This window comes from Lepisosteus platostomus, unplaced genomic scaffold (genome assembly GCF_059453375.1).
Source record: "Lepisosteus platostomus isolate fLepPlt1 unplaced genomic scaffold, fLepPlt1.hap1 Scaffold_211_H1, whole genome shotgun sequence".
NCBI lineage: Eukaryota > Metazoa > Chordata > Actinopteri > Semionotiformes > Lepisosteidae > Lepisosteus > Lepisosteus platostomus.
This window is the reverse complement of record NW_028291592.1, coordinates 18,374-41,699: the sequence shown is the minus strand read 5'-3', so window position 1 is coordinate 41,699 and position 23,326 is coordinate 18,374. Positions and strand designations below refer to the sequence as shown.

Genomic DNA, 23,326 nt, shown 5'->3' with positions numbered 1-23,326 from the left:
ATGAGCCCGAACCTTTCAATTATTCCGATCAGTAAGTCAACACGTAGTCCACATGAACGGTAGAAATATTCTCTTGTCTGTCTCTTGTTTGTATAGAACTGAATGTCCCTGACAATGTACTGTTAGTTTTAATTGAAGAACGGCATTTGTGTTCAAATATACCAGACAAGTTTATGTAACTGCTCATGCGACACTCAGTTGTAATTAGTCAAGAAATAAAGTCGAACAACAGCTGCGGGTTTGATTCTGAACGTATCAGATTGCAGCGCCTTTTACTTCCATTGACAAATGATAGAGATTCGAAGAGAGATCCTTCAGACCAGCAAGCAAACCCACGGCTATTTCGGTTTTCTATCTAGGCAACGTTGGTGTTTGCAATAGCATACATGAAAGCGTGATGCAATTTCTGTGGCTACATTTGTTGCACGTCATGCACAGTAAGAGTGTTTCTAACACCAAATAAAAAGTCAACAATTAGCGATCACGCCTTCTCCTCAGTTAACCCACTGAAACCCTTGCTGTTAACAGTTCTTTACTGCGTGCTTTACCAGCACCTACATATCGTGTCGGTTCTTTCAGCTTTATTCATTAGGTTTTCAAAGGCATAAGCAGAGCACCAGAGGTGCGAAGGCAAAGTGTGTGGTTATCTGAAGAATTGATGTCCATGGCAGCAGGTCCAAGCGATTTCGCGTTGTTATAGTACCAGGAAAGGAGAAGCGGCACTTCGCCTCTGCCGCGCAGGCACAAGGCGACATGCGGCAGACGCCGGAGTCGGCAGGTTTCGAACCTGCGCGGGGAGTCCCCAACGCATTTCGATCCCATCGCCTTAAACACTCGAGCACGACAAATGCGAGCTCGCCGCCGCCGCATTCCTCCTATAATCAAACACGGACTGCGAGGTGGCTGCGGATACCTTTTTAAAGTTGCTCTCCGTTAAAAAAAAAAAACCTTTCACAAGATACGTGCCGGCAGACAGACACACCTCAGAGGGTTTAAGGCTGGCTTCACGTTCAAATGATAAAGTCCCCCCGTCCGGATGTCAAAATGCAACTTTGGCAGACAGAACAAACATCAACAAACCACAAATGTGGACAAGGATTTTACAAGCTGCACCACACTGCACTTTCAAAAGCATTTACGTTCGTGTTAGACGCAGGACTTGCCTTTGATTTGCGCGCTTACGAACGCCATGGAAAACGAAACAAAACTAAAGCCCTCAGCTCCTGCACGTGATTATAATGCCGTTACGTGTCGAAGCAGTAATTTACGTCATCCTACCACTGCAACACGGGGAATAGAGAGAAATGAGCATACGCTACGAATCGTCTCAATCACTCCCTAGAGTCGTAAGGCGCATTGAAGGGTGCACCCCCATCATTAATCGTTGCGCCTCTGTGAAAGGAAAGCTCTTGGGCAGTCTGTGAAACAGCTCGGATGAAACACTTGATTGCTTCCATGTGCATCTGGAGCCCACCCAGTGGGCAAAAGACGTATAATATACGTCTATTAAACGCATACCTTATACGTCTAAATGTGGTCTACAATTCGTCTAGAATGAAATTCTAATATACGTCTAAAGTTATACGTCAATTATACGTCTATGTTTAGACGTTCATTATACATAAATGGTTGGAGTTCTATTATACGGATAAATTTAGAGGACTATTATACATATATGGTTGGAGTTCCGGATAACTTTAGAGGTCTATTATACGGATAACTTTAGAGGACTATTATACGTATATGGTTAGAGGTCTATTATACGTATAACTTTAGAGGTCTATTATACGTATATGGTTAGAGGTCTATTATACGTATAACTTTAGAGGTCTATTATACGTATATGGGTAGAGGTCTATTATACATCAAAGATAGATTTTATAGGTGTAGAAACAAGTAAACCAAGCCAATGATTAGATTTAGAAATGTATTCTGAAAATACACATTCACACCTGAAACATATGTATTTCAAATTTTACATTGTATACAATCAATCAACAATCAACATATGGGCAATAATCATAAAAAAAACACAACTAGTCTTAAACTTCAGCTACAAATTCTGGTAACATGGCAATATACAGTATAGTAATGACAAACACAAAACTAATTACATTAACACACTAACTCAAAACCACATTTTGATTCAAATATACATTTTAAAATGTACAACTTCTATATTTCCAAGAAAAAAAATATTACAATGGAAGTTAAGATGATTTTTTTCCACTATTTGCAAACCCTGTCTAATTGTCCTAACAGTTAGAACCAAAAACCTATTATTTTCAGTGTCCAGATCTCCTGGCCCCCTGTCTTTCATATGCATTCTTCAAGTAACACATTGCATGCTCCTTTATTTCTTTTTCTGTTGATGTAGGGTGGGACTTCAGCACCGCAGCTAGGAGAAAATTATATAATATTACTTCCCAAATAAATGATGATTAATATCTTCTTTAGTATAATCTAAAAAGTGAACGGTTTACTAAGCTCAAAACTGAAATAAATGTATAAAATTTGGCTTGCATCATAGCAGTTGAGCAATAAAGTCTGTCCTAATTAAAGAGTACCCAAAGTTTGAAAGTACAACATAGAATAAGAATAGAGAAACGGCAAAACGATTTTGTGTCATCTTCCCCATTCACACTATTTTATGTGCCATTTTTTGCTTATTCACGTACTATTTTAATCAAAATAATATTAAGAAAGATCTGTATGTATTCAGATAGTATTATTATTGTTCATACTTACTCGTCAAAAGAGGATTGCTGAGATATTTGCGGATATACTTCTACGTTTGAAAAACGTGTCCAAAATTGTGACCAACGAATACTAGCAATGCATTGTGGTATATAACCGGAAAATATGTTGGGTTCGATATTTTCTCAACGTATGCGTTTATTAATGTTGTCGATATTATGGTTGAAATATAACATTGATAATACATCGCGGCTATGTGCCCCCTGCTATGAGCTGATGTGCAATTTTAACGCATGTAGTTAGTAAGGATCGGTCACTGTTGTATGGTATTATATATAATGACATTATGGAATAGGATGGGGACAGGCCTGGCATCACGGGGGGAGGGGGGAATGTTGCCCCTTCAGTTTTGGGCAAAAAGATTTACCTAACTTAATTTGCGCCCTAAAAAAATAGTTGTACTTTGTCAATGGTCAGACAACACTAAATGACAGGAACAGTCACTCAGTCTGTTTGATGGGCAGGAGGGCTATCCGTCCAGGAACTGCACATATCAGTGTCGTTATTGAGTGTCAACATTACGATCCTGTTTGCTCAGGTGGACCGATTCCTTGCAGTAGTTTATCATTATACTTAAAATCGTTATATAACTAGGACTAGTTATAGCAGTCTGTGCTTTCTGTTGGTTTTACAACATTTTTTCTTAACGATTCAGAACGTCCATGTAGCTGCAAAAATGAACGCTTATGGTACTTTTCGCTCCAGGCAATACTCTCCAGTGAGAGTGACGAAAAATGTGAAACTGAACTTCATCGCAAATACCAGATTGCTAGTCGATATCTTCTATCATAAAGCACTAATTAATGGCATAGCTGCGAGATTTCATTTGGGTAGCTGCACCGTACAGCTCCGTTTCAACCGAAATATCACCCCCGCTCAGAATTTCAGACGCCCCCCTACAGATTTTTCCCCGGGCACCGCGCACTGATGGGGGACGGGGTTTCCAGGAAATGGTATCAACTTTTCTCAAGAAAATAAAAATAGAAACTCTATAGGCACTCAAACATTTTACTGTTTTTTTTCAGGCAGGTGGCAAGACCCCTCCGCAAAACCCTTGTATGCCAAGCTGTGGGCATTGATTCGTCGAATATACGTATATTCACGGCGAAAATACGGCTATACGTATATATACGTCGCCTCGACGTATAATCAACGTCGAATTGCAACCGTAAAATCGACGACATTAATAAACGCATATATAACGTCGAAAACACATCTAACACTAGGAGTATACGGCACTCTGCACAGTGTACGAAGTAAATTATTATTATGCGAAAATAATTTACTTCGTACACTGTGCAGAGTGCTGTATACTCCTAGTGTTAGATGTGTTTTCGACGTTATATATGCGTTTATTAATGTTTATTTCACAGTGTCGTGCACCTTTTCATTGCTCTCGCTTTCAGAGCCTCCGCACGGCACACGACTCGACATCAGGAAACACATTGAAGTGAAAGCAGGGAGCGCTGCGACATGCACTGTGCAGATCCCGCCACACTAAGAGGTATATAAGCGTCAAAGGCAAGTCATTCCGAGTTGGTCGTTTGTGTTTTCCGTTCAGACGCGAAATGCTGAAATGATCTCTCGGCTCCTCGGTTGTCATTTCTGCTCCGTAAAGGAATCACAGCACGCGTCGCCTTCCAGCACGCTGGGTCGGGACACGATGCCGGGGGTCGGAGCGTGTGATGTCTTCCTCGTTAGTATAGTGGCAAGTATCCCCGCCTGTCACGCGGGAGACCGGGGTTCGATTCCCCGACGGGGAGTAGCTTTTCTTTTACCTCCTTAGAGAAAGGACTGCCTTTCACTTCTCTGTTTTCTAACACAGCGTCGTGCACCTTTTCATTGCTCTCGCTTTCAGAGCCTCCGCACGGCACAAGACTCGACATCAGGAAGCACATTGAAGTGAAAGCAGGGAGCGCTGCGACATGCACTGTGCAGATCCCGCCACACTAAGAGGTGAGTGGGTCTGTTCGATGCACAAAGAACGCTTTGATAAGCGTCAAAGGCAAATCATTCCGAGTTGGTCGTTTGTGTTTTCCGTTCAGACGCGAAATGCTGAAATGATCTCTCGGCTCCTCGGTTGTCATTTCTGCTCCGTAAAGGAATCACAGCACGAGTCGGCTTCCAGCACGGTGGGTCGGGACACGATGCCGGGGGTCGGAGAGAGTGATGTCTTCCTCGTTAGTATAGGACCTGTCACGTGGACCTGTCACCTGTCCCCACCTGTCACGCGGGAGACCGGGGTACATCAGGACGCGCATTGAAGTGAAAGCAGGATGCGCTGCGACATGCACTGTGCAGATCCCGCCACACTAAGAGGTGAGTGGGTCTGTTCGATCACAGCGCTAGGCGAATCCCCAATCCCCTTTTGTGCGTGGCGACAGAAGAAGTCTGGTCTGTTTCCGCCCGGTTTCGATCCGGGGACCTTTCGCGTGTGAGGCGAACGTGATAACCACTACACTACGGAAACTGTGGTCAGATGTGCCCAGCGGCCCAGCGCTGAGCTTCGCCAATGCGATTCAGCTGCTTCCAGTGCCTTTATTGGGGTGCGCTGATGGACCGTGCTCTCTCTCCAGAGACCAGCACGCCTGTCATGGACGGAGCAGGAAAGACGGCACCACATTCTACAGCCCTCTCCACGCAATCGACGAAATCGGGCTACTGAAGTGGAGAAAATCGCCTCTCCAGAAAGTGCAAATATCATCTTGGAGAGTATAAATCCTATTGCCGAAGGTCAGCCCTGTCTACCAGAGTGACCCTCCCACCTCCTGCAGCGATGGTCAGCTCGTCTCACACGCGAGAAGTTTCGGCTGGAAACAAGCGCCCCCTCTTCTCGCACGTTTTGCACGTTGAGTAGTTTTAATGCGGCTCCTTCGTACACAGTGCTGATCTTTTGGAAAGCAGGAGGCAAAATTGACACATTCCCATACCGGGAGTCGAACCCGGGCCGCCTGGGTGAAAACCAGGAATCCTAACCGCTAGACCATATGGGAGTGCACAACCCTGCTGTTCCGGGCATCATGCAAGCAAACTACATAAATATGAGAAAACACGCAAGAGAGTTGTCACTCAGAGTGTCGAAGGGTCGATGTATACTGGGGCTCAGTTGAAATGCAACGTCAGGACTTTCCCGAATTATGTCACACGAAGAGAGCACAGCCTTTTCCGCCCTGCCACGTGTGTATCGGTAACTCGCCGTGATCGTATAGTGGTCAGTACTTTGCGTTGTGGCCGCAACAACCCCGGTTCGAATCCGGGTCACGGCAGAATAGGGGTGTCTGCTTTTACTACTTGCACGAATGAAGGCAAAAAAAAGCCAATTGATGTGAACGAACGGCGCTTTACAGAGGAGTACTGCCTGACTGGATCGTTGATGAACGACAGAGACCACTCCGACCTCTTCTCGGGTTTCTTCAATGACTTACTAAGGATCTTCTTCACATTCGCCCATGCAGGGGAAGCCAGTTACACCAAAGCAAACGCAGGAAAGTGCAATTCAAGCAGAGTCCAGGAGGGACTTGTTTACACCGAGAGTGGTCGGAGAATGGAACAATGCGCCTAGCCCTGTTGCTGGAGCCGATTCTTGATGAGATCTTGGGCTCACTAAGAAGCCCCCGCTGGATGCTAATCTTTCTGTTGTTCTTGCAGGTCCTGCGCTGCTTTTGAGCCGACAGAGCTCGTCCTGATCTGTCGGCACAGCCCAATTGCAAATGATCGGCTCCGCATACAGAAGGAACGTGCGTTTGGTACAAGAGTGCATGAAGGCACCTGAAATACATTGGGAACAAATGACCGGTCGCTCAATACCTCTGTGAAGTACAGGAGCGTGTAAAACGAGGCTGTTTCCGCCCGGTCTCGAACCGGGGACCTTTCGCGTGTTAGGCGAACGTGATAGCCGCTACACCACGGAAACCTGCAGGGACTGCTGCTGGTGTCTCGCTTGCGTTTCGGGCTGAGAAAGGGACGCGTCACTTTAGGCAGGGGGCGCTGGAGAGAGGAACAAAGGGCGCGATGAAACAAAACACCGAAACCCGGGATCTTTAGATCTTCAGTCTAACGCTCTCCCAGCTGAGCTATTTCGGCGGTGCACAGAGCCCACAGCCACCTGCTCCAGCCTTCCTGTGTTGCGGCATGAGCGCACCAAGAGTAGCGGGAGAGTGTTGCAGGAACGTCACTCAGAAGGAAAGCCACCCAGGTGCGCCCTCTGAGCTCTGTCCAGCGCATCTTCCTCGCATGGACTCCTGCCTGCGACGGGCAGGAAACAATTAGCAAGAACAGAACAACACCCCATGGGTGTCTCATGACCACACCTTAGGTTGTGACACGTGCAGGTGTGAGGGGTTGCCGGGCTACTTTGGAGCAGAGCTTGGGCGGAGGGAGGGCGGGAAAGCAGACAAAGAGGTGACACCTCAAGGTCTGCACGATCACAGCTCTCCGCCGCCCCAGGCTTCCGCTCGATAAGCTGCTGGACACACTCGCCCCTCCTCACACAGACCGTGGAAAAGCCCCCGAGTCGGAGGGCTCTCTCTTCCTCCCAGGAGCTCTTGGACACGACGCACAGACAGGGTGCGGGGAGCCGCCGCCTGCAAACACGGCTCCAGGCAGGACTCCACTCCGTAGGAGCCGCAGAGCAGAGGAGATGGGGGCAGCTTAGCTCCTGTGCAGAGACCTGAGCTGCTGTTGCTGCAGACGCTGTCTTTTCTGCACTCGGGGTAGGAGTGAATGTTGAGTTGCCCTTAGAAATGAAGCAGAGTACTTCAACGGCACGGGTGTGTGTGTGTGCGTGCGCCCTGGTGATTCTGGGAGACAGATCGAACCTGGGCTAAAAGAGAGGAGGCTTAGCCCTCTTCCATTTGCTACTTCAAAGTTGTACAACCCATTTGTATTTGCTAGGCGGCGCAGTTTATCGTGCACAAAGAACGCTTTGAAAAGCGTCCAAAGCAAGTCATTCCGAGTTGGTCGTTTGTGTTTTCCGTTCAGACGCGAAATGCTGAAATGATCTCTCGGCTCCTCGGTTGTCATTTCTGCTCCGTAAAGGAATCACAGCACGCGTCGCCTTCCAGCACGCTGGGTCGGGACACGATGCCGGGGGTCGGAGCGTGTGATGTCTTCCTCGTTAGTATAGTGGCAAGTATCCCCGCCTGTCACGCGGGAGACCGGGGTTCGATTCCCCGACGGGGAGTAGCTTTTCTTTTACCTCCTTAGAGAAAGGACTGCCTTTCACTTCTCTGTTTTCTAACACAGCGTCGTGCACCTTTTCATTGCTCTCGCTTTCAGAGCCTCCGCACGGCACAAGACTCGACATCAGGAAGCACATTGAAGTGAAAGCAGGGAGCGCTGCGACATGCACTGTGCAGATCCCGCCACACTAAGAGGTGAGTGGGTCTGTTCGATGCACAAAGAACGCTTTGATAAGCGTCAAAGGCAAATCATTCCGAGTTGGTCGTTTGTGTTTTCCGTTCAGACGCGAAATGCTGAAATGATCTCTCGGCTCCTCGGTTGTCATTTCTGCTCCGTAAAGGAATCACAGCACGAGTCGGCTTCCAGCACGGTGGGTCGGGACACGATGCCGGGGGACGGAGAGAGTGATGTCTTCCTCGTTAGTATAGGACCTGTCACATGGACCTGTCACCTGTCCCCACCTGTCACGCGGGAGACCGGGGTACATCAGGACGCGCATTGAAGTGAAAGCAGGATGCGCTGCGACATGCACTGTGCAGATCCCGCCACACTAAGAGGTGAGTGGGTCTGTTCGATCACAGCGCTAGGCGAATCCCCAATCCCCTTTTGTGCGTGGCGACAGAAGAAGTCTGGTCTGTTTCCGCCCGGTTTCGATCCGGGGACCTTTCGCGTGTGAGGCGAACGTGATAACCACTACACTACGGAAACTGTGGTCAGATGTGCCCAGCGGCCCAGCGCTGAGCTTCGCCAATGCGATTCAGCTGCTTCCAGTGCCTTTATTGGGGTGCGCTGATGGACCGTGCTCTCTCTCCAGAGACCAGCACGCCTGTCATGGACGGAGCAGGAAAGACGGCACCACATTCTACAGCCCTCTCCACGCAATCGACGAAATCGGGCTACTGAAGTGGAGAAAATCGCCTCTCCAGAAAGTGCAAATATCATCTTGGAGAGTATAAATCCTATTGCCGAAGGTCAGCCCTGTCTACCAGAGTGACCCTCCCACCTCCTGCAGCGATGGTCAGCTCGTCTCACACGCGAGAAGTTTCGGCTGGAAACAAGCGCCCCCTCTTCTCGCACGTTTTGCACGTTGAGTAGTTTTAATGCGGCTCCTTCGTACACAGTGCTGATCTTTTGGAAAGCAGGAGGCAAAATTGACACGTTCCCATACCGGGAGTCGAACCCGGGCCGCCTGGGTGAAAACCAGGAATCCTAACCGCTAGACCATATGGGAGTGCACAACCCTGCTGTTCCGGGCATCATGCAAGCAAACTACATAAATATGAGAAAACACGCAAGAGAGTTGTCACTCAGAGTGTCGAAGGGTCGATGTATACTGGGGCTCAGTTGAAATGCAACGTCAGGACTTACCCGAATTATGTCACACGAAGAGAGCACAGCCTTTTCCGCCCTGCCACGTGTGTATCGGTAACTCGCCGTGATCGTATAGTGGTCAGTACTTTGCGTTGTGGCCGCAACAACCCCGGTTCGAATCCGGGTCACGGCAGAATAGGGGCGTCTGCTTTTACTACTTGCACGAATGAAGGCAAAAAAAAGCCAATTGATGTGAACGAACGGCGCTTTACAGAGGAGTACTGCCTGACTGGATCGTTGATGAACGACAGAGACCACTCCGACCTCTTCTCGGGTTTCTTCAATGACTTACTAAGGATCTTCTTCACATTCGCCCATGCAGGGGAAGCCAGTTACACCAAAGCAAACGCAGGAAAGTGCAATTCAAGCAGAGTCCAGGAGGGACTTGTTTACACCGAGAGTGGTCGGAGAATGGAACAATGCGCCCAGCCCTGTTGCTGGAGCCGATTCTTGATGAGATCTTGGGCTCACTAAGAAGCCCCCGCTGGATGCTAATCTTTCTGTTGTTCTTGCAGGTCCTGCGCTGCTTTTGAGCCGACAGAGCTCGTCCTGATCTGTCGGCACAGCCCAATTGCAAATGATCGGCTCCGCATACAGAAGGAACGTGCGTTTGGTACAAGAGTGCATGAAGGCACCGGAAATACATTGGGAACAAATGACCGGTCGCTCAATACCTCTGTGAAGTACAGGAGCGTGCAAAACGAGGCTGTTTCCGCCCGGTCTCGAACCGGGGACCTTTCGCGTGTTAGGCGAACGTGATAGCCGCTACACCACGGAAACCTGCAGGGACTGCTGCTGGTGTCTCGCTTGCGTTTCGGGCTGAGAAAGGGACGCGTCACTTTAGGCAGGGGGCGCTGGAGAGAGGAACAAAGGGCGCGATGAAACAAAACACCGAAACCCGGGATCTTTAGATCTTCAGTCTAACGCTCTCCCAGCTGAGCTATTTCGGCGGTGCACAGAGCCCACAGCCACCTGCTCCAGCCTTCCTGTGTTGCGGCATGAGCGCACCAAGAGTAGCGGGAGAGTGTTGCAGGAACGTCACTCAGAAGGAAAGCCACCCAGGTGCGCCCTCTGAGCTCTGTCCAGCGCATCTTCCTCGCATGGACTCCTGCCTGCGACGGGCAGGAAACAATTAGCAAGAACAGAACAACACCCCATGGGTGTCTCATGACCACACCTTAGGTTGTGACACGTGCAGGTGTGAGGGGTTGCCGGGCTACTTTGGAGCAGAGCTTGGGCGGAGGGAGGGCGGGAAAGCAGACAAAGAGGTGACACCTCAAGGTCTGCACGATCACAGCTCTCCGCCGCCCCAGGCTTCCGCTCGATAAGCTGCTGGACACACCCGCCCCTCCTCACACAGACCGTGGAAAAGCCCCCGAGTCGGAGGGCTCTCTCTTCCTCCCAGGAGCTCTTGGACACGACGCACAGACAGGGTGCGGGGAGCCGCCGCCTGCAAACACGGCTCCAGGCAGGACTCCACTCCGTAGGAGCCGCAGAGCAGAGGAGATGGGGGCAGCTTAGCTCCTGTGCAGAGACCTGAGCTGCTGTTGCTGCAGACGCTGTCTTTTCTGCACTCGGGGTAGGAGTGAATGTTGAGTTGCCCTTAGAAATGAAGCAGAGTACTTCAACGGCACGGGTGTGTGTGTGTGCGTGCGCCCTGGTGATTCTGGGAGACAGATCGAACCTGGGCTAAAAGAGAGGAGGCTTAGCCCTCTTCCATTTGCTACTTCAAAGTTGAACAACCCATTTGTATTTGCTAGGCGGCGCAGTTTATCGTGCACAAAGAACGCTTTGAAAAGAGTCCAAAGCAAGTCATTCCGAGTTGGTCGTTTGTGTTTTCCGTTCAGACGCGAAATGCTGAAATGATCTCTCGGCTCCTCGGTTGTCATTTCTGCTCCGTAAAGGAATCACAGCACGCGTCGCCTTCCAGCACGCTGGGTCGGGACACGATGCCGGGGGTCGGAGCGTGTGATGTCTTCCTCGTTAGTATAGTGGCAAGTATCCCCGCCTGTCACGCGGGAGACCGGGGTTCGATTCCCCGACGGGGAGTAGCTTTTCTTTTACCTCCTTAGAGAAAGGACTGCCTTTCACTTCTCTGTTTTCTAACACAGCGTCGTGCACCTTTTCATTGCTCTCGCTTTCAGAGCCTCCGCACGGCACAAGACTCGACATCAGGAAGCACATTGAATTGAAAGCAGGGAGCGCTGCGACATGCACTGTGCAGATCCCGCCACACTAAGAGGTGAGTGGGTCTGTTCGATGCACAAAGAACGCTTTGATAAGCGTCAAAGGCAAATCATTCCGAGTTGGTCGTTTGTGTTTTCCGTTCAGACGCGAAATGCTGAAATGATCTCTCGGCTCCTCGGTTGTCATTTCTGCTCCGTAAAGGAATCACAGCACGAGTCGGCTTCCAGCACGGTGGGTCGGGACACGATGCCGGGGGTCGGAGAGAGTGATGTCTTCCTCGTTAGTATAGGACCTGTCACGTGGACCTGTCACCTGTCCCCACCTGTCACGCGGGAGACCGGGGTACATCAGGACGCGCATTGAAGAGAAAGCAGGATGCGCTGCGACATGCACTGTGCAGATCCCGCCACACTAAGAGGTGAGTGGGTCTGTTCGATCACAGCGCTAGGCGAATCCCCAATCCCCTTTTGTGCGTGGCGACAGAAGAAGTCTGGTCTGTTTCCGCCCGGTTTCGATCCGGGGACCTTTCGCGTGTGAGGCGAACGTGATAACCACTACACTACGGAAACTGTGGTCAGATGTGCCCAGCGGCCCAGCGCTGAGCTTCGCCAATGCGATTCAGCTGCTTCCAGTGCCTTTATTGGGGTGCGCTGATGGACCGTGCTCTCTCTCCAGAGACCAGCACGCCTGTCATGGACGGAGCAGGAAAGACGGCGCCACATTCTACAGCCCTCTCCACGCAATCGACGAAATCGGGCTACTGAAGTGGAGAAAATCGCCTCTCCAGAAAGTGCAAATATCATCTTGGAGAGTATAAATCCTATTGCCGAAGGTCAGCCCTGTCTACCAGAGTGACCCTCCCACCTCCTGCAGCGATGGTCAGCTCGTCTCACACGCGAGAAGTTTCGGCTGGAAACAAGCGCCCCCTCTTCTCGCACGTTTTGCACGTTGAGTAGTTTTAATGCGGCTCCTTCGTACACAGTGCTGATCTTTTGGAAAGCAGGAGGCAAAATTGACACATTCCCATACCGGGAGTCAAACCCGGGCCGCCTGGGTGAAAACCAGGAATCCTAACCGCTAGACCATATGGGAGTGCACAACCCTGCTGTTCCGGGCATCATGCAAGCAAACTACATAAATATGAGAAAACACGCAAGAGAGTTGTCACTCAGAGTGTCGAAGGGTCGATGTATACTGGGGCTCAGTTGAAATGCAACGTCAGGACTTTCCCGAATTATGTCACACGAAGAGAGCACAGCCTTTTCCGCCCTGCCACGTGTGTATCGGTAACTCGCCGTGATCGTATAGTGGTCAGTACTTTGCGTTGTGGCCGCAACAACCCCGGTTCGAATCCGGGTCACGGCAGAATAGGGGCGTCTGCTTTTACTACTTGCACGAATGAAGGCAAAAAAAAGCCAATTGATGTGAACGAACGGCACTTTACAGAGGAGTACTGCCTGACTGGATCGTTGATGAACGACAGAGACCACTCCGACCTCTTCTCGGGTTTCTTCAATGACTTACTAAGGATCTTCTTCACATTCGCCCATGCAGGGGAAGCCAGTTACACCAAAGCAAACGCAGGAAAGTGCAATTCAAGCAGAGTCCAGGAGGGACTTGTTTACACCGAGAGTGGTCGGAGAATGGAACAATGCGCCTAGCCCTGTTGCTGGAGCCGATTCTTGATGAGATCTTGGGCTCACTAAGAAGCCCCCGCTGGATGCTAATCTTTCTGTTGTTCTTGCAGGTCCTGCGCTGCTTTTGAGCCGACAGAGCTCGTCCTGATCTGTCGGCACAGCCCAATTGCAAATGATCGGCTCCGCATACAGAAGGAACGTGCGTTTGGTACAAGAGTGCATGAAGGCACTGAAATACATTGGGAACAAATGACCGGTCGCTCAATACCTCTGTGAAGTACAGGAGCGTGCAAAACGAGGCTGTTTCCGCCCGGTCTCGAACCGGGGACCTTTCGCGTGTTAGGCGAACGTGATAGCCGCTACACCACGGAAACCTGCAGGGACTGCTGCTGGTGTCTCGCTTGCGTTTCGGGCTGAGAAAGGGACGCGTCACTTTAGGCAGGGGGCGCTGGAGAGAGGAACAAAGGGCGCGATGAAACAAAACACCGAAACCCGGGATCTTTAGATCTTCAGTCTAACGCTCTCCCAGCTGAGCTATTTCGGCGGTGCACAGAGCCCACAGCCACCTGCTCCAGCCTTCCTGTGTTGCGGCATGAGCGCACCAAGAGTAGCGGGAGAGTGTTGCAGGAACGTCACTCAGAAGGAAAGCCACCCAGGTGCGCCCTCTGAGCTCTGTCCAGCGCATCTTCCTCGCATGGACTCCTGCCTGCGACGGGCAGGAAACAATTAGCAAGAACAGAACAACACCCCATGGGTGTCTCATGACCACACCTTAGGTTGTGACACGTGCAGGTGTGAGGGGTTGCCGGGCTACTTTGGAGCAGAGCTTGGGCGGAGGGAGGGCGGGAAAGCAGACAAAGAGGTGACACCTCAAGGTCTGCACGATCACAGCTCTCCGCCGCCCCAGGCTTCTGCTCGATAAGCTGCTGGACACACCCGCCCCTCCTCACACAGACCGTGGAAAAGCCCCCGAGTCGGAGGGCTCTCTCTTCCTCCCAGGAGCTCTTGGACACGACGCACAGACAGGGTGCGGGGAGCCGCCGCCTGCAAACACGGCTCCAGGCAGGACTCCACTCCGTAGGAGCCGCAGAGCAGAGGAGATGGGGGCAGCTTAGCTCCTGTGCAGAGACCTGAGCTGCTGTTGCTGCAGACGCTGTCTTTTCTGCACTCGGGGTAGGAGTGAATGTTGAGTTGCCCTTAGAAATGAAGCAGAGTACTTCAACGGCACGGGTGTGTGTGTGTGCGTGCGCCCTGGTGATTCTGGGAGACAGATCGAACCTGGGCTAAAAGAGAGGAGGCTTAGCCCTCTTCCATTTGTATCTGCTAGGCGGCGCAGTTGTCGTGCACAAAGAACGCTTTGAAAAGCGTCCAAAGCAAGTCATTCCGAGTTGGTCGTTTGTGTTTTCCGTTCAGACGCGAAATGCTGAAATGATCTCTCGGCTCCTCGGTTGTCATTTCTGCTCCGTAAAGGAATCACAGCACGCGTCGCCTTCCAGCACGCTGGGTCGGGACACGATGCCGGGGGTCGGAGCGTGTGATGTCTTCCTCGTTAGTATAGTGGCAAGTATCCCCGCCTGTCACGCGGGAGACCGGGGTTCGATTCCCCGACGGGGAGTAGCTTTTCTTTTACCTCCTTAGAGAAAGGACTGCCTTTCACTTCTCTGTTTTCTAACACAGCGTCGTGCACCTTTTCATTGCTCTCGCTTTCAGAGTCTCCGCACGGCACACGACTCGACATCAGGAAGCACATTGAAGTGAAAGCAGGGAGCGCTGCGACATGCACTGTGCAGATCCCGCCACACTAAGAGGTGAGTGGGTCTGTTCGATGCACAAAGAACGCTTTGATAAGCGTCAAAGGCAAATCATTCCGAGTTGGTCGTTTGTGTTTTCCGTTCAGACGCGAAATGCTGAAATGATCTCTCGGCTCCTCGGTTGTCATTTCTGCTCCGTAAAGGAATCACAGCACGAGTCGGCTTCCAGCACGGTGGGTCGGGACACGATGCCGGGGGTCGGAGAGAGTGATGTCTTCCTCGTTAGTATAGGACCTGTCACGTGGACCTGTCACGCGGGAGACCGGGGTACATCAGGACGCGCATTGAAGTGAAAGCAGGATGCGCTGCGACATGCACTGTGCAGATCCCGCCACACTAAGAGGTGAGTGGGTCTGTTCGATCACAGCGCTAGGCGAATCCCCAATCCCCTTTTGTGCGTGGCGACAGAAGAAGTCTGGTCTGTTTCCGCCCGGTTTCGATCCGGGGACCTTTCGCGTGTGAGGCGAACGTGATAACCACTACACTACGGAAACTGTGGTCAGATGTGCCCAGCGGCCCAGCGCTGAGCTTCGCCAATGCGATTCAGCTGCTTCCAGTGCCTTTATTGGGGTGCGCTGATGGACCGTGCTCTCTCTCCAGAGACCAGCACGCCTGTCATGGACGGAGCAGGAAAGACGGCGCCACATTCTACAGCCCTCTCCACGCAATCGACGAAATCGGGCTACTGAAGTGGAGAAAATCGCCTCTCCAGAAAGTGCAAATATCATCTTGGAGAGTATAAATCCTATTGCCGAAGGTCAGCCCTGTCTACCAGAGTGACCCTCCCACCTCCTGCAGCGATGGTCAGCTCGTCTCACACGCGAGAAGTTTCGGCTGGAAACAAGCGCCCCCTCTTCTCGCACGTTTTGCACGTTGAGTAGTTTTAATGCGGCTCCTTCGTACACAGTGCTGATCTTTTGGAAAGCAGGAGGCAAAATTGACACGTTCCCATACCGGGAGTCGAACCCGGGCCGCCTGGGTGAAAACCAGGAATCCTAACCGCTAGACCATATGGGAGTGCACAACCCTGCTGTTCCGGGCATCATGCAAGCAAACTACATAAATATGAGAAAACACGCAAGAGAGTTGTCACTCAGAGTGTCGAAGGGTCGATGTATACTGGGGCTCAGTTGAAATGCAACGTCAGGACTTTCCCGAATTATGTCACACGAAGAGAGCACAGCCTTTTCCGCCCTGCCACGTGTGTATCGGTAACTCGCCGTGATCGTATAGTGGTCAGTACTTTGCGTTGTGGCCGCAACAACCCCGGTTCGAATCCGGGTCACGGCAGAATAGGGGCGTCTGCTTTTACTACTTGCACGAATGAAGGCAAAAAAAAGCCAATTGATGTGAACGAACGGCGCTTTACAGAGGAGTACTGCCTGACTGGATCGTTGATGAACGACAGAGACCACTCCGACCTCTTCTCGGGTTTCTTCAATGACTTACTAAGGATCTTCTTCACATTCGCCCATGCAGGGGAAGCCAGTTACACCAAAGCAAACGCAGGAAAGTGCAATTCAAGCAGAGACCAGGAGGGACTTGTTTACACCGAGAGTGGTCGGAGAATGGAACAATGCGCCCAGCCCTGTTGCTGGAGCCGATTCTTGATGAGATCTTGGGCTCACTAAGAAGCCCCCGCTGGATGCTAATCTTTCTGTTGTTCTTGCAGGTCCTGCGCTGCTTTTGAGCCGACAGAGCTCGTCCTGATCTGTCGGCACAGCCCAATTGCAAATGATCGGCTCCGCATACAGAAGGAACGTGCGTTTGGTACAAGAGTGCATGAAGGTACCGGAAATACATTGGGAACAAATGACCGGTCGCTCAATACCTCTGTGAAGTACAGAAGCGTGCAAAACGAGGCTGTTTCCGCCCGGTCTCGAACCGGGGACCTTTCGCGTGTTAGGCAAACGTGATAGCCGCTACACCACGGAAACCTGCAGGGACTGCTGCTGGTGTCTCGCTTGCGTTTCGGGCTGAGAAAGGGACGCGTCACTTTAGGCAGGGGGCGCTGGAGAGAGGAACAAAGGGCGCGATGAAACAAAACACCGAAACCCGGGATCTTTAGATCTTCAGTCTAACGCTCTCCCAGCTGAGCTATTTCGGCGGTGCACAGAGCCCACAGCCACCTGCTCCAGCCTTCCTGTGTTGCGGCATGAGCGCACCAAGAGTAGCGGGAGAGTGTTGCAGGAACGTCACTCAGAAGGAAAGCCACCCAGGTGCGCCCTCTGAGCTCTGTCCAGCGCATCTTCCTCGCATGGACTCCTGCCTGCGACGGGCAGGAAACAATTAGCAAGAACAGAACAACACCCCATGGGTGTCTCATGACCACACCTTAGGTTGTGACACGTGCAGGTGTGAGGGGTTGCCGGGCTACTTTGGAGCAGAGCTTGGGCGGAGGGAGGGCGGGAAAGCAGACAAAGAGGTGACACCTCAAGGTCTGCACGATCACAGCTCTCCGCCGCCCCAGGCTTCTGCTCGATAAGCTGCTGGACACACCCGCCCCTCCTCACACAGACCGTGGAAAAGCCCCCGAGTCGGAGGGCTCTCTCTTCCTCCCAGGAGCTCTTGGACACGACGCACAGACAGGGTGCGGGGAGCCGCCGCCTGCAAACACGGCTCCAGGCAGGACTCCACTCCGTAGGAGCCGCAGAGCAGAGGAGATGGGGGCAGCTTAGCTCCTGTGCAGAGACCTGAGCTGCTGTTGCTGCAGACGCTGTCTTTTCTGCACTCGGGGTAGGAGTGAATGTTGAGTTGCCCTTAGAAATGAAGCAGAGTACTTCAACGGCACGGGTGTGTGTGTGTGCGTGCGCCCTGGTGATTCTGGGAGACAGATCGAACCTGGGCTAAAAGAGAGGAGGCTTAGCCCTCTTCCATTTGTATCTGCTAGGCGGCGCAGTTGTCGTGCACAAAGAACGCTTTGAAAAGCGTCCAAAGCAAGTCATTCCGAGTTGGTCGTTTGTGTTTTCCGTTCAGACGCGAAATGCTGAAATGATCTCTCGGCTCCTCGGTTGTCATTTCTGCTCCGTAAAGGAATCACAGCACGCGTCGCCTTCCAGCACGCTGGGTCGGGACACGATGCCGGGGGTCGGAGCGTGTGATGTCTTCCTCGTTAGTATAGTGGCAAGTATCCCCGCCTGTCACGCGGGAGACCGGGGTTCGATTCCCCGACGGGGAGTAGCTTTTCTTTTACCTCCTTAGAGAAAGGACTGCCTTTCACTTCTCTGTTTTCTAACACAGCGTCGTGCACCTTTTCATTGCTCTCGCTTTCAGAGTCTCCGCACGGCACACGACTCGACATCAGGAAGCACATTGAAGTGAAAGCAGGGAGCGCTGCGACATGCACTGTGCAGATCCCGCCACACTAAGAGGTGAGTGGGTCTGTTCGATGCACAAAGAACGCTTTGATAAGCGTCAAAGGCAAATCATTCCGAGTTGGTCGTTTGTGTTTTCCGTTCAGACGCGAAATGCTGAAATGATCTCTCGGCTCCTCGGTTGTCATTTCTGCTCCGTAAAGGAATCACAGCACGAGTCGGCTTCCAGCACGGTGGGTCGGGACACGATGCCGGGAGTCGGAGAGAGTGATGTCTTCCTCGTTAGTATAGGACCTGTCACCTGTCCCCACCTGTCACGCGGGAGACCGGGGTACATCAGGACGCGCATTGAAGTGAAAGCAGGATGCGCTGCGACATGCACTGTGCAGATCCCGCCACACTAAGAGGTGAGTGGGTCTGTTCGATCACAGCACTAGGCGAATCCCCAATCCCCTTTTGTGCGTGGCGACAGAAGAAGTCTGGTCTGTTTCCACCCGGTTTCGATCCGGGGATCTTTCGCGTGTGAGGCGAACGTGATAACCACTACACTACGGAAACTGTGGTCAGATGTGCCCAGCGGCCCAGTGCTGAGCTTCGCCAATGCGATTCAGCTGCTTCCAGTGCCTTTATTGGGGTGCGCTGATGGACCGTGCTCTCTCTCCAGAGACCAGCACGCCTGTCATGGACGGAGCAGGAAAGACGGCGCCACATTCTACAGCCCTCTCCACGCAATCGACGAAATCGGGCTACTGAAGTGGAGAAAATCGCCTCTCCAGAAAGTGCAAATATCATCTTGGAGAGTATAAATCCTATTGCCGAAGGTCAGCCCTGTCTACCAGAGTGACCCTCCCACCTCCTGCAGCGATGGTCAGCTCGTCTCACACGCGAGAAGTTTCGGCTGGAAACAAGCGCCCCCTCTTCTCGCACGTTTTGCACGTTGAGTAGTTTTAATGCGGCTCCTTCGTACACAGTGCTGATCTTTTGGAAAGCAGGAGGCAAAATTGACACGTTCCCATACCGGGAGTCGAACCCGGGCCGCCTGGGTGAAAACCAGGAATCCTAACCGCTAGACCATATGGGAGTGCACAACCCTGCTGTTCCGGGCATCATGCAAGAAAACTACATAAATATGAGAAAACACGCAAGAGAGTTGTCACTCAGAGTGTCGAAGGGTCGATGTATACTGGGGCTCAGTTGAAATGCAACGTCAGGACTTTCCCGAATTATGTCACACGAAGAGAGCACAGCCTTTTCCGCCCTGCCACGTGTGTATCGGTAACTCGCCGTGATCGTATAGTGGTCAGTACTTTGCGTTGTGGCCGCAACAACCCCGGTTCGAATCCGGGTCACGGCAGAATAGGGGAGTCTGCTTTTACTACTTGCACGAATGAAGGCAAAAAAAAGCCAATTGATGTGAACGAACGGCGCTTTACAGAGGAGTACTGCCTGACTGGATCGTTGATGAACGACAGAGACCACTCCGACCTCTTCTCGGGTTTCTTCAATGACTTACTAAGGATCTTCTTCACATTCGCCCATGCAGGGGAAGCCAGTTACACCAAAGCAAACGTAGGAAAGTGCAATTCAAGCAGAGACCAGGAGGGACTTGTTTACACCAAGAGTGGTCGGAGAATGGAACAATGCGCCCAGCCCTGTTGCTGGAGCCGATTCTTGATGAGATCTTGGGCTCACTAAGAAGCCCCCGCTGGATGCTAATCTTTCTGTTGTTCTTGCAGGTCCTGCGCTGCTATTGAGCCGACAGAGCTCGTCCTGATCTGTCGGCACAGCCCAATTGCAAATGATCGGCTCCGCATACAGAAGGAACGTGCGTTTGGTACAAGAGTGCATGAAGGCACCGGAAATACATTGGGAACAAATGACCGGTCGCTCAATACCTCTGTGAAGTACAGGAGCGTGCAAAACGAGGCTGTTTCCACCCGGTCTCGAACCGGGGACCTTTCGCGTGTTAGGCGAACGTGATAGCCGCTACACCACGGAAACCTGCAGGGACTGTTGCTGCTTGCGTTTCGGGCTGAGAAAGGGACGCGTCACTTTAGGCAGGGGGCGCTGGAGAGAGGAACAAAGGGCGCGATGAAACAAAACACCGAAACCCGGGATCTTTAGATCTTCAGTCTAACGCTCTCCCAGCTGAGCTATTTCGGCGGTGCACAGAGCCCACAGCCACCTGCTTCAGCCTTCCTGTGTTGCGGCATGAGCGCACCAAGAGTAGCGGGAGAGTGTTGCAGGAACGTCACTCAGAACGAAAGCCACCCAGGTGCGCCCTCTGAGCTCTGTCCAGCGCATCTTCCTCGCATGGACTCCTGCCTGCGACGGGCAGGAAACAATTAGCAAGAACAGAACAACACCCCATGGGTGTCTCATGACCACACCTTAGGTTGTGACACGTGCAGGTGTGAGGGGTTGCCGGGCTACTTTGGAGCAGAGCTTGGGCGGAGGGAGGGCGGGAAAGCAGACAAAGAGGTGACACCTCAAGGTCTGCACGATCACAGCTCTCCGCCGCCTCAGGCTTCCGCTCGATAAGCTGCTGGACACACCCGCCCCTCCTCACACAGACCGTGGAAAAGCCCCCGAGTCGGAGGGCTCTCTCTTCCTCCCAGGAGCTCTTGGACACAACGCACAGACAGGTAGCGGGGAGCCGCCGCCTGCAAACACGGCTCCAGGCAGGACTCCACTCCGTAGGAGCCGCAGAGCAGAGGAGATGGGGGCAGCTTAGCTCCTGTGCAGAGACCTGAGCTGCTGTTGCTGCAGACGCTGTCTTTTCTGCACTCGGGGTAGGAGTGAATGTTGAGTTGCCCTCAGAAATGAAGCAGAGTACTTCAACGGCACGGGTGTGTGTGTGTGCGTGCGCCCTGGTGATTCTGGGAGACAGATCGAACCTGGGCTAAAAGAGAGGAGGCTTAGCCCTCTTCCATTTGCTACTTCAAAGTTGTACAACCCATTTGTATCTGCTAGGCGGCGCAGTTTATCGTGCACAAAGAACGCTTTGAAAAGCGTCCAAAGCAAGTCATTCCGAGTTGGTCGTTTGTGTTTTCCGTTCAGACGCGAAATGCTGAAATGATCTCTCGGCTCCTCGGTTGTCATTTCTGCTCCGTAAAGGAATCACAGCACGCGTCGCCTTCCAGCACGCTGGGTCGGGACACGATGCCGGGGGTCGGAGTGTGTGATGTCTTCCTCGTTAGTATAGTGGCAAGTATCCCCGCCTGTCACGTGGGAGACCGGGGTTCGATTCCCCGACGGGGAGTAGCTTTTCTTTTACCTCCTTAGAGAAAGGACTGCCTTTCACTTCTCTGTTTTCTAACACAGCGTCGTGAACCTTTTCATTGCTCTCGCTTTCAGAGCCTCCGCACGGCACACGACTCGACATCAGGAAGCACATTGAAGTGAAAGCAGGGAGCGCTGCGACATGCACTGTGCAGATCCCGCCACACTAAGAGGTGAGTGGGTCTGTTCGATGCACAAAGAACGCTTTGATAAGCGTCAAAGGCAAATCATTCCGAGTTGGTCGTTTGTGTTTTCCATTCAGACGCGAAATGCTGAAATGATCTCTCGGCTGCTCGGTTGTCATTTCTGCTCCGTAAAGGAATCACAGCACGAGTCGGCTTCCAGCACGGTGGGTCGGGACACGATGCCGGGGGTCGGAGAGAGCGATGTCTTCCTCGTTAGTATAGGACCTGTCACGTGGATCTGTCACCTGTCCCCACCTGTCATGCGGGAGACCGGGGTACATCAGGACGCGCATTGAAGTGAAAGCAGGATGCGCTGCGACATGCACTGTGCAGATCCCGCCACACTAAGAGGTGAGTGGGTCTGTTCGATCACAGCACTAGGCGAATCCCCAATCCCCTTTTGTGCGTGGCGACAGAAGAAGTCTGGTCTGTTTCCGCCCGGTTTCGATCCGGGGATCTTTCGCGTGTGAGGCGAACGTGATAACCACTACACTACGGAAACTGTGGTCAGATGTGCCCAGCGGCCCAGCGCTGAGCTTCGCCAATGCGATTCAGCTGCTTCCAGTGCCTTTATTGGGGTGCGCTGATGGACCGTGCTCTCTCTCCAGAGACCAGCACGCCTGTCATGGACGGAGCAGGAAAGACGGCGCCACATTCTACAGCCCTCTCCACGCAATCGACGAAATCGGGCTACTGAAGTGGAGAAAATCGCCTCTCCAGAAAGTGCAAATATCATCTTGGAGAGTATAAATCCTATTGCCGAAGGTCAGCCCTGTCTACCAGAGTGACCCTCCCACCTCCTGCAGCGATGGTCAGCTCGTCTCACACGCGAGAAGTTTCGGCTGGAAACAAGCGCCCCCTCTTCTCGCACGTTTTGCACGTTGAGTAGTTTTAATGTGGCTCCTTCGTACACAGTGCTGATCTTTTGGAAAGCAGGAGGCAAAATTGACACGTTCCCATACCGGGAGTCGAACCCGGGCCGCCTGGGTGAAAACCAGGAATCCTAACCGCTAGACCATATGGGAGTGCACAACCCTGCTGTTCCGGGCATCATGCAAGCAAACTACATAAATATGAGAAAACACGCAAGAGAGTTGTCACTCAGAGTGCCGAAGGGTCGATGTATACTGGGGCTCAGTTGAAATGCAACGTCAGGACTTTCCCGAATTATGTCACACGAAGAGAGCACAGCCTTTTCCGCCCTGCCACGTGTGTATCGGTAACTCGCCGTGATCGTATAGTGGTCAGTACTTTGCGTTGTGGCCACAACAACCCTGCTTCAAATCCGGGTCACGGCAGAATAGGGGCGTCTGCTTTTACTACTTGCATGAATGAAGGCAAAAAAAAGCCAATCGATGTGAACGAACAGCGCTTTACAGAGGAGTACTGCCTGACTGGATCGTTGATGAACGACAGAGGCCACTCCGACCTCTTCTCGGGTTTCTTCAATGACTTACTAAGGATCTTCTTCACATTCGCCCATGCATGGGAAGCCAGTTACACCAAAGCAAACGCAGGAAAGTGCATTTCATGCAGAGACCAGGAGGGACCTGTTTACACCAAGAGTGGTCGGAGTATGGAACAATGCGCCAAGCCCTGTT

At 52.0% G+C, this 23,326-nt stretch overlaps 26 non-coding genes across 26 annotated transcripts; 11 read left to right on the top strand and 15 right to left on the bottom strand.

The window, feature by feature from the left end:
* The first annotated feature begins 4,448 nt into the window (after positions 1-4,448).
* On the top strand, positions 4,449-4,520 carry trnad-guc (transfer RNA aspartic acid (anticodon GUC)). Its single transcript has one exon. It is a non-coding gene; the product is annotated as a tRNA-Asp (tRNA).
* A 634-nt stretch (positions 4,521-5,154) lies between these two features.
* On the bottom strand, positions 5,155-5,227 carry trnav-cac (transfer RNA valine (anticodon CAC)). Its single transcript has one exon. It is a non-coding gene; the product is annotated as a tRNA-Val (tRNA).
* A 451-nt stretch (positions 5,228-5,678) lies between these two features.
* trnae-uuc (transfer RNA glutamic acid (anticodon UUC)) lies at positions 5,679-5,750 on the bottom strand. The gene has a single exon. It is a non-coding gene; the product is annotated as a tRNA-Glu (tRNA).
* Positions 5,751-5,951: 201 nt separating this feature from the next.
* Positions 5,952-6,023, top strand: trnah-gug (transfer RNA histidin (anticodon GUG)). Its single transcript has one exon. It is a non-coding gene; the product is annotated as a tRNA-His (tRNA).
* A 574-nt stretch (positions 6,024-6,597) lies between these two features.
* On the bottom strand, positions 6,598-6,670 carry trnav-aac (transfer RNA valine (anticodon AAC)). The gene has a single exon. It is a non-coding gene; the product is annotated as a tRNA-Val (tRNA).
* A 1,197-nt stretch (positions 6,671-7,867) lies between these two features.
* On the top strand, positions 7,868-7,939 carry trnad-guc (transfer RNA aspartic acid (anticodon GUC)). Its single transcript has one exon. It is a non-coding gene; the product is annotated as a tRNA-Asp (tRNA).
* A 634-nt stretch (positions 7,940-8,573) lies between these two features.
* trnav-cac (transfer RNA valine (anticodon CAC)) lies at positions 8,574-8,646 on the bottom strand. Its single transcript has one exon. It is a non-coding gene; the product is annotated as a tRNA-Val (tRNA).
* Positions 8,647-9,097: 451 nt separating this feature from the next.
* Positions 9,098-9,169, bottom strand: trnae-uuc (transfer RNA glutamic acid (anticodon UUC)). Its single transcript has one exon. It is a non-coding gene; the product is annotated as a tRNA-Glu (tRNA).
* A 201-nt stretch (positions 9,170-9,370) lies between these two features.
* Positions 9,371-9,442, top strand: trnah-gug (transfer RNA histidin (anticodon GUG)). Its single transcript has one exon. It is a non-coding gene; the product is annotated as a tRNA-His (tRNA).
* Positions 9,443-10,016: 574 nt separating this feature from the next.
* On the bottom strand, positions 10,017-10,089 carry trnav-aac (transfer RNA valine (anticodon AAC)). The gene has a single exon. It is a non-coding gene; the product is annotated as a tRNA-Val (tRNA).
* A 1,197-nt stretch (positions 10,090-11,286) lies between these two features.
* Positions 11,287-11,358, top strand: trnad-guc (transfer RNA aspartic acid (anticodon GUC)). Its single transcript has one exon. It is a non-coding gene; the product is annotated as a tRNA-Asp (tRNA).
* A 634-nt stretch (positions 11,359-11,992) lies between these two features.
* Positions 11,993-12,065, bottom strand: trnav-cac (transfer RNA valine (anticodon CAC)). The gene has a single exon. It is a non-coding gene; the product is annotated as a tRNA-Val (tRNA).
* Positions 12,066-12,516: 451 nt separating this feature from the next.
* On the bottom strand, positions 12,517-12,588 carry trnae-uuc (transfer RNA glutamic acid (anticodon UUC)). The gene has a single exon. It is a non-coding gene; the product is annotated as a tRNA-Glu (tRNA).
* Positions 12,589-12,789: 201 nt separating this feature from the next.
* On the top strand, positions 12,790-12,861 carry trnah-gug (transfer RNA histidin (anticodon GUG)). Its single transcript has one exon. It is a non-coding gene; the product is annotated as a tRNA-His (tRNA).
* A 573-nt stretch (positions 12,862-13,434) lies between these two features.
* On the bottom strand, positions 13,435-13,507 carry trnav-aac (transfer RNA valine (anticodon AAC)). The gene has a single exon. It is a non-coding gene; the product is annotated as a tRNA-Val (tRNA).
* A 1,169-nt stretch (positions 13,508-14,676) lies between these two features.
* Positions 14,677-14,748, top strand: trnad-guc (transfer RNA aspartic acid (anticodon GUC)). The gene has a single exon. It is a non-coding gene; the product is annotated as a tRNA-Asp (tRNA).
* Positions 14,749-15,365: 617 nt separating this feature from the next.
* trnav-cac (transfer RNA valine (anticodon CAC)) lies at positions 15,366-15,438 on the bottom strand. The gene has a single exon. It is a non-coding gene; the product is annotated as a tRNA-Val (tRNA).
* Positions 15,439-15,889: 451 nt separating this feature from the next.
* On the bottom strand, positions 15,890-15,961 carry trnae-uuc (transfer RNA glutamic acid (anticodon UUC)). The gene has a single exon. It is a non-coding gene; the product is annotated as a tRNA-Glu (tRNA).
* Positions 15,962-16,162: 201 nt separating this feature from the next.
* Positions 16,163-16,234, top strand: trnah-gug (transfer RNA histidin (anticodon GUG)). Its single transcript has one exon. It is a non-coding gene; the product is annotated as a tRNA-His (tRNA).
* Positions 16,235-16,808: 574 nt separating this feature from the next.
* trnav-aac (transfer RNA valine (anticodon AAC)) lies at positions 16,809-16,881 on the bottom strand. The gene has a single exon. It is a non-coding gene; the product is annotated as a tRNA-Val (tRNA).
* Positions 16,882-18,050: 1,169 nt separating this feature from the next.
* On the top strand, positions 18,051-18,122 carry trnad-guc (transfer RNA aspartic acid (anticodon GUC)). The gene has a single exon. It is a non-coding gene; the product is annotated as a tRNA-Asp (tRNA).
* Positions 18,123-19,267: 1,145 nt separating this feature from the next.
* Positions 19,268-19,339, bottom strand: trnae-uuc (transfer RNA glutamic acid (anticodon UUC)). Its single transcript has one exon. It is a non-coding gene; the product is annotated as a tRNA-Glu (tRNA).
* A 201-nt stretch (positions 19,340-19,540) lies between these two features.
* On the top strand, positions 19,541-19,612 carry trnah-gug (transfer RNA histidin (anticodon GUG)). The gene has a single exon. It is a non-coding gene; the product is annotated as a tRNA-His (tRNA).
* A 574-nt stretch (positions 19,613-20,186) lies between these two features.
* trnav-aac (transfer RNA valine (anticodon AAC)) lies at positions 20,187-20,259 on the bottom strand. Its single transcript has one exon. It is a non-coding gene; the product is annotated as a tRNA-Val (tRNA).
* Positions 20,260-21,448: 1,189 nt separating this feature from the next.
* trnad-guc (transfer RNA aspartic acid (anticodon GUC)) lies at positions 21,449-21,520 on the top strand. Its single transcript has one exon. It is a non-coding gene; the product is annotated as a tRNA-Asp (tRNA).
* A 1,158-nt stretch (positions 21,521-22,678) lies between these two features.
* Positions 22,679-22,750, bottom strand: trnae-uuc (transfer RNA glutamic acid (anticodon UUC)). Its single transcript has one exon. It is a non-coding gene; the product is annotated as a tRNA-Glu (tRNA).
* Between the last annotated feature and the right edge of the window lie 576 nt (positions 22,751-23,326).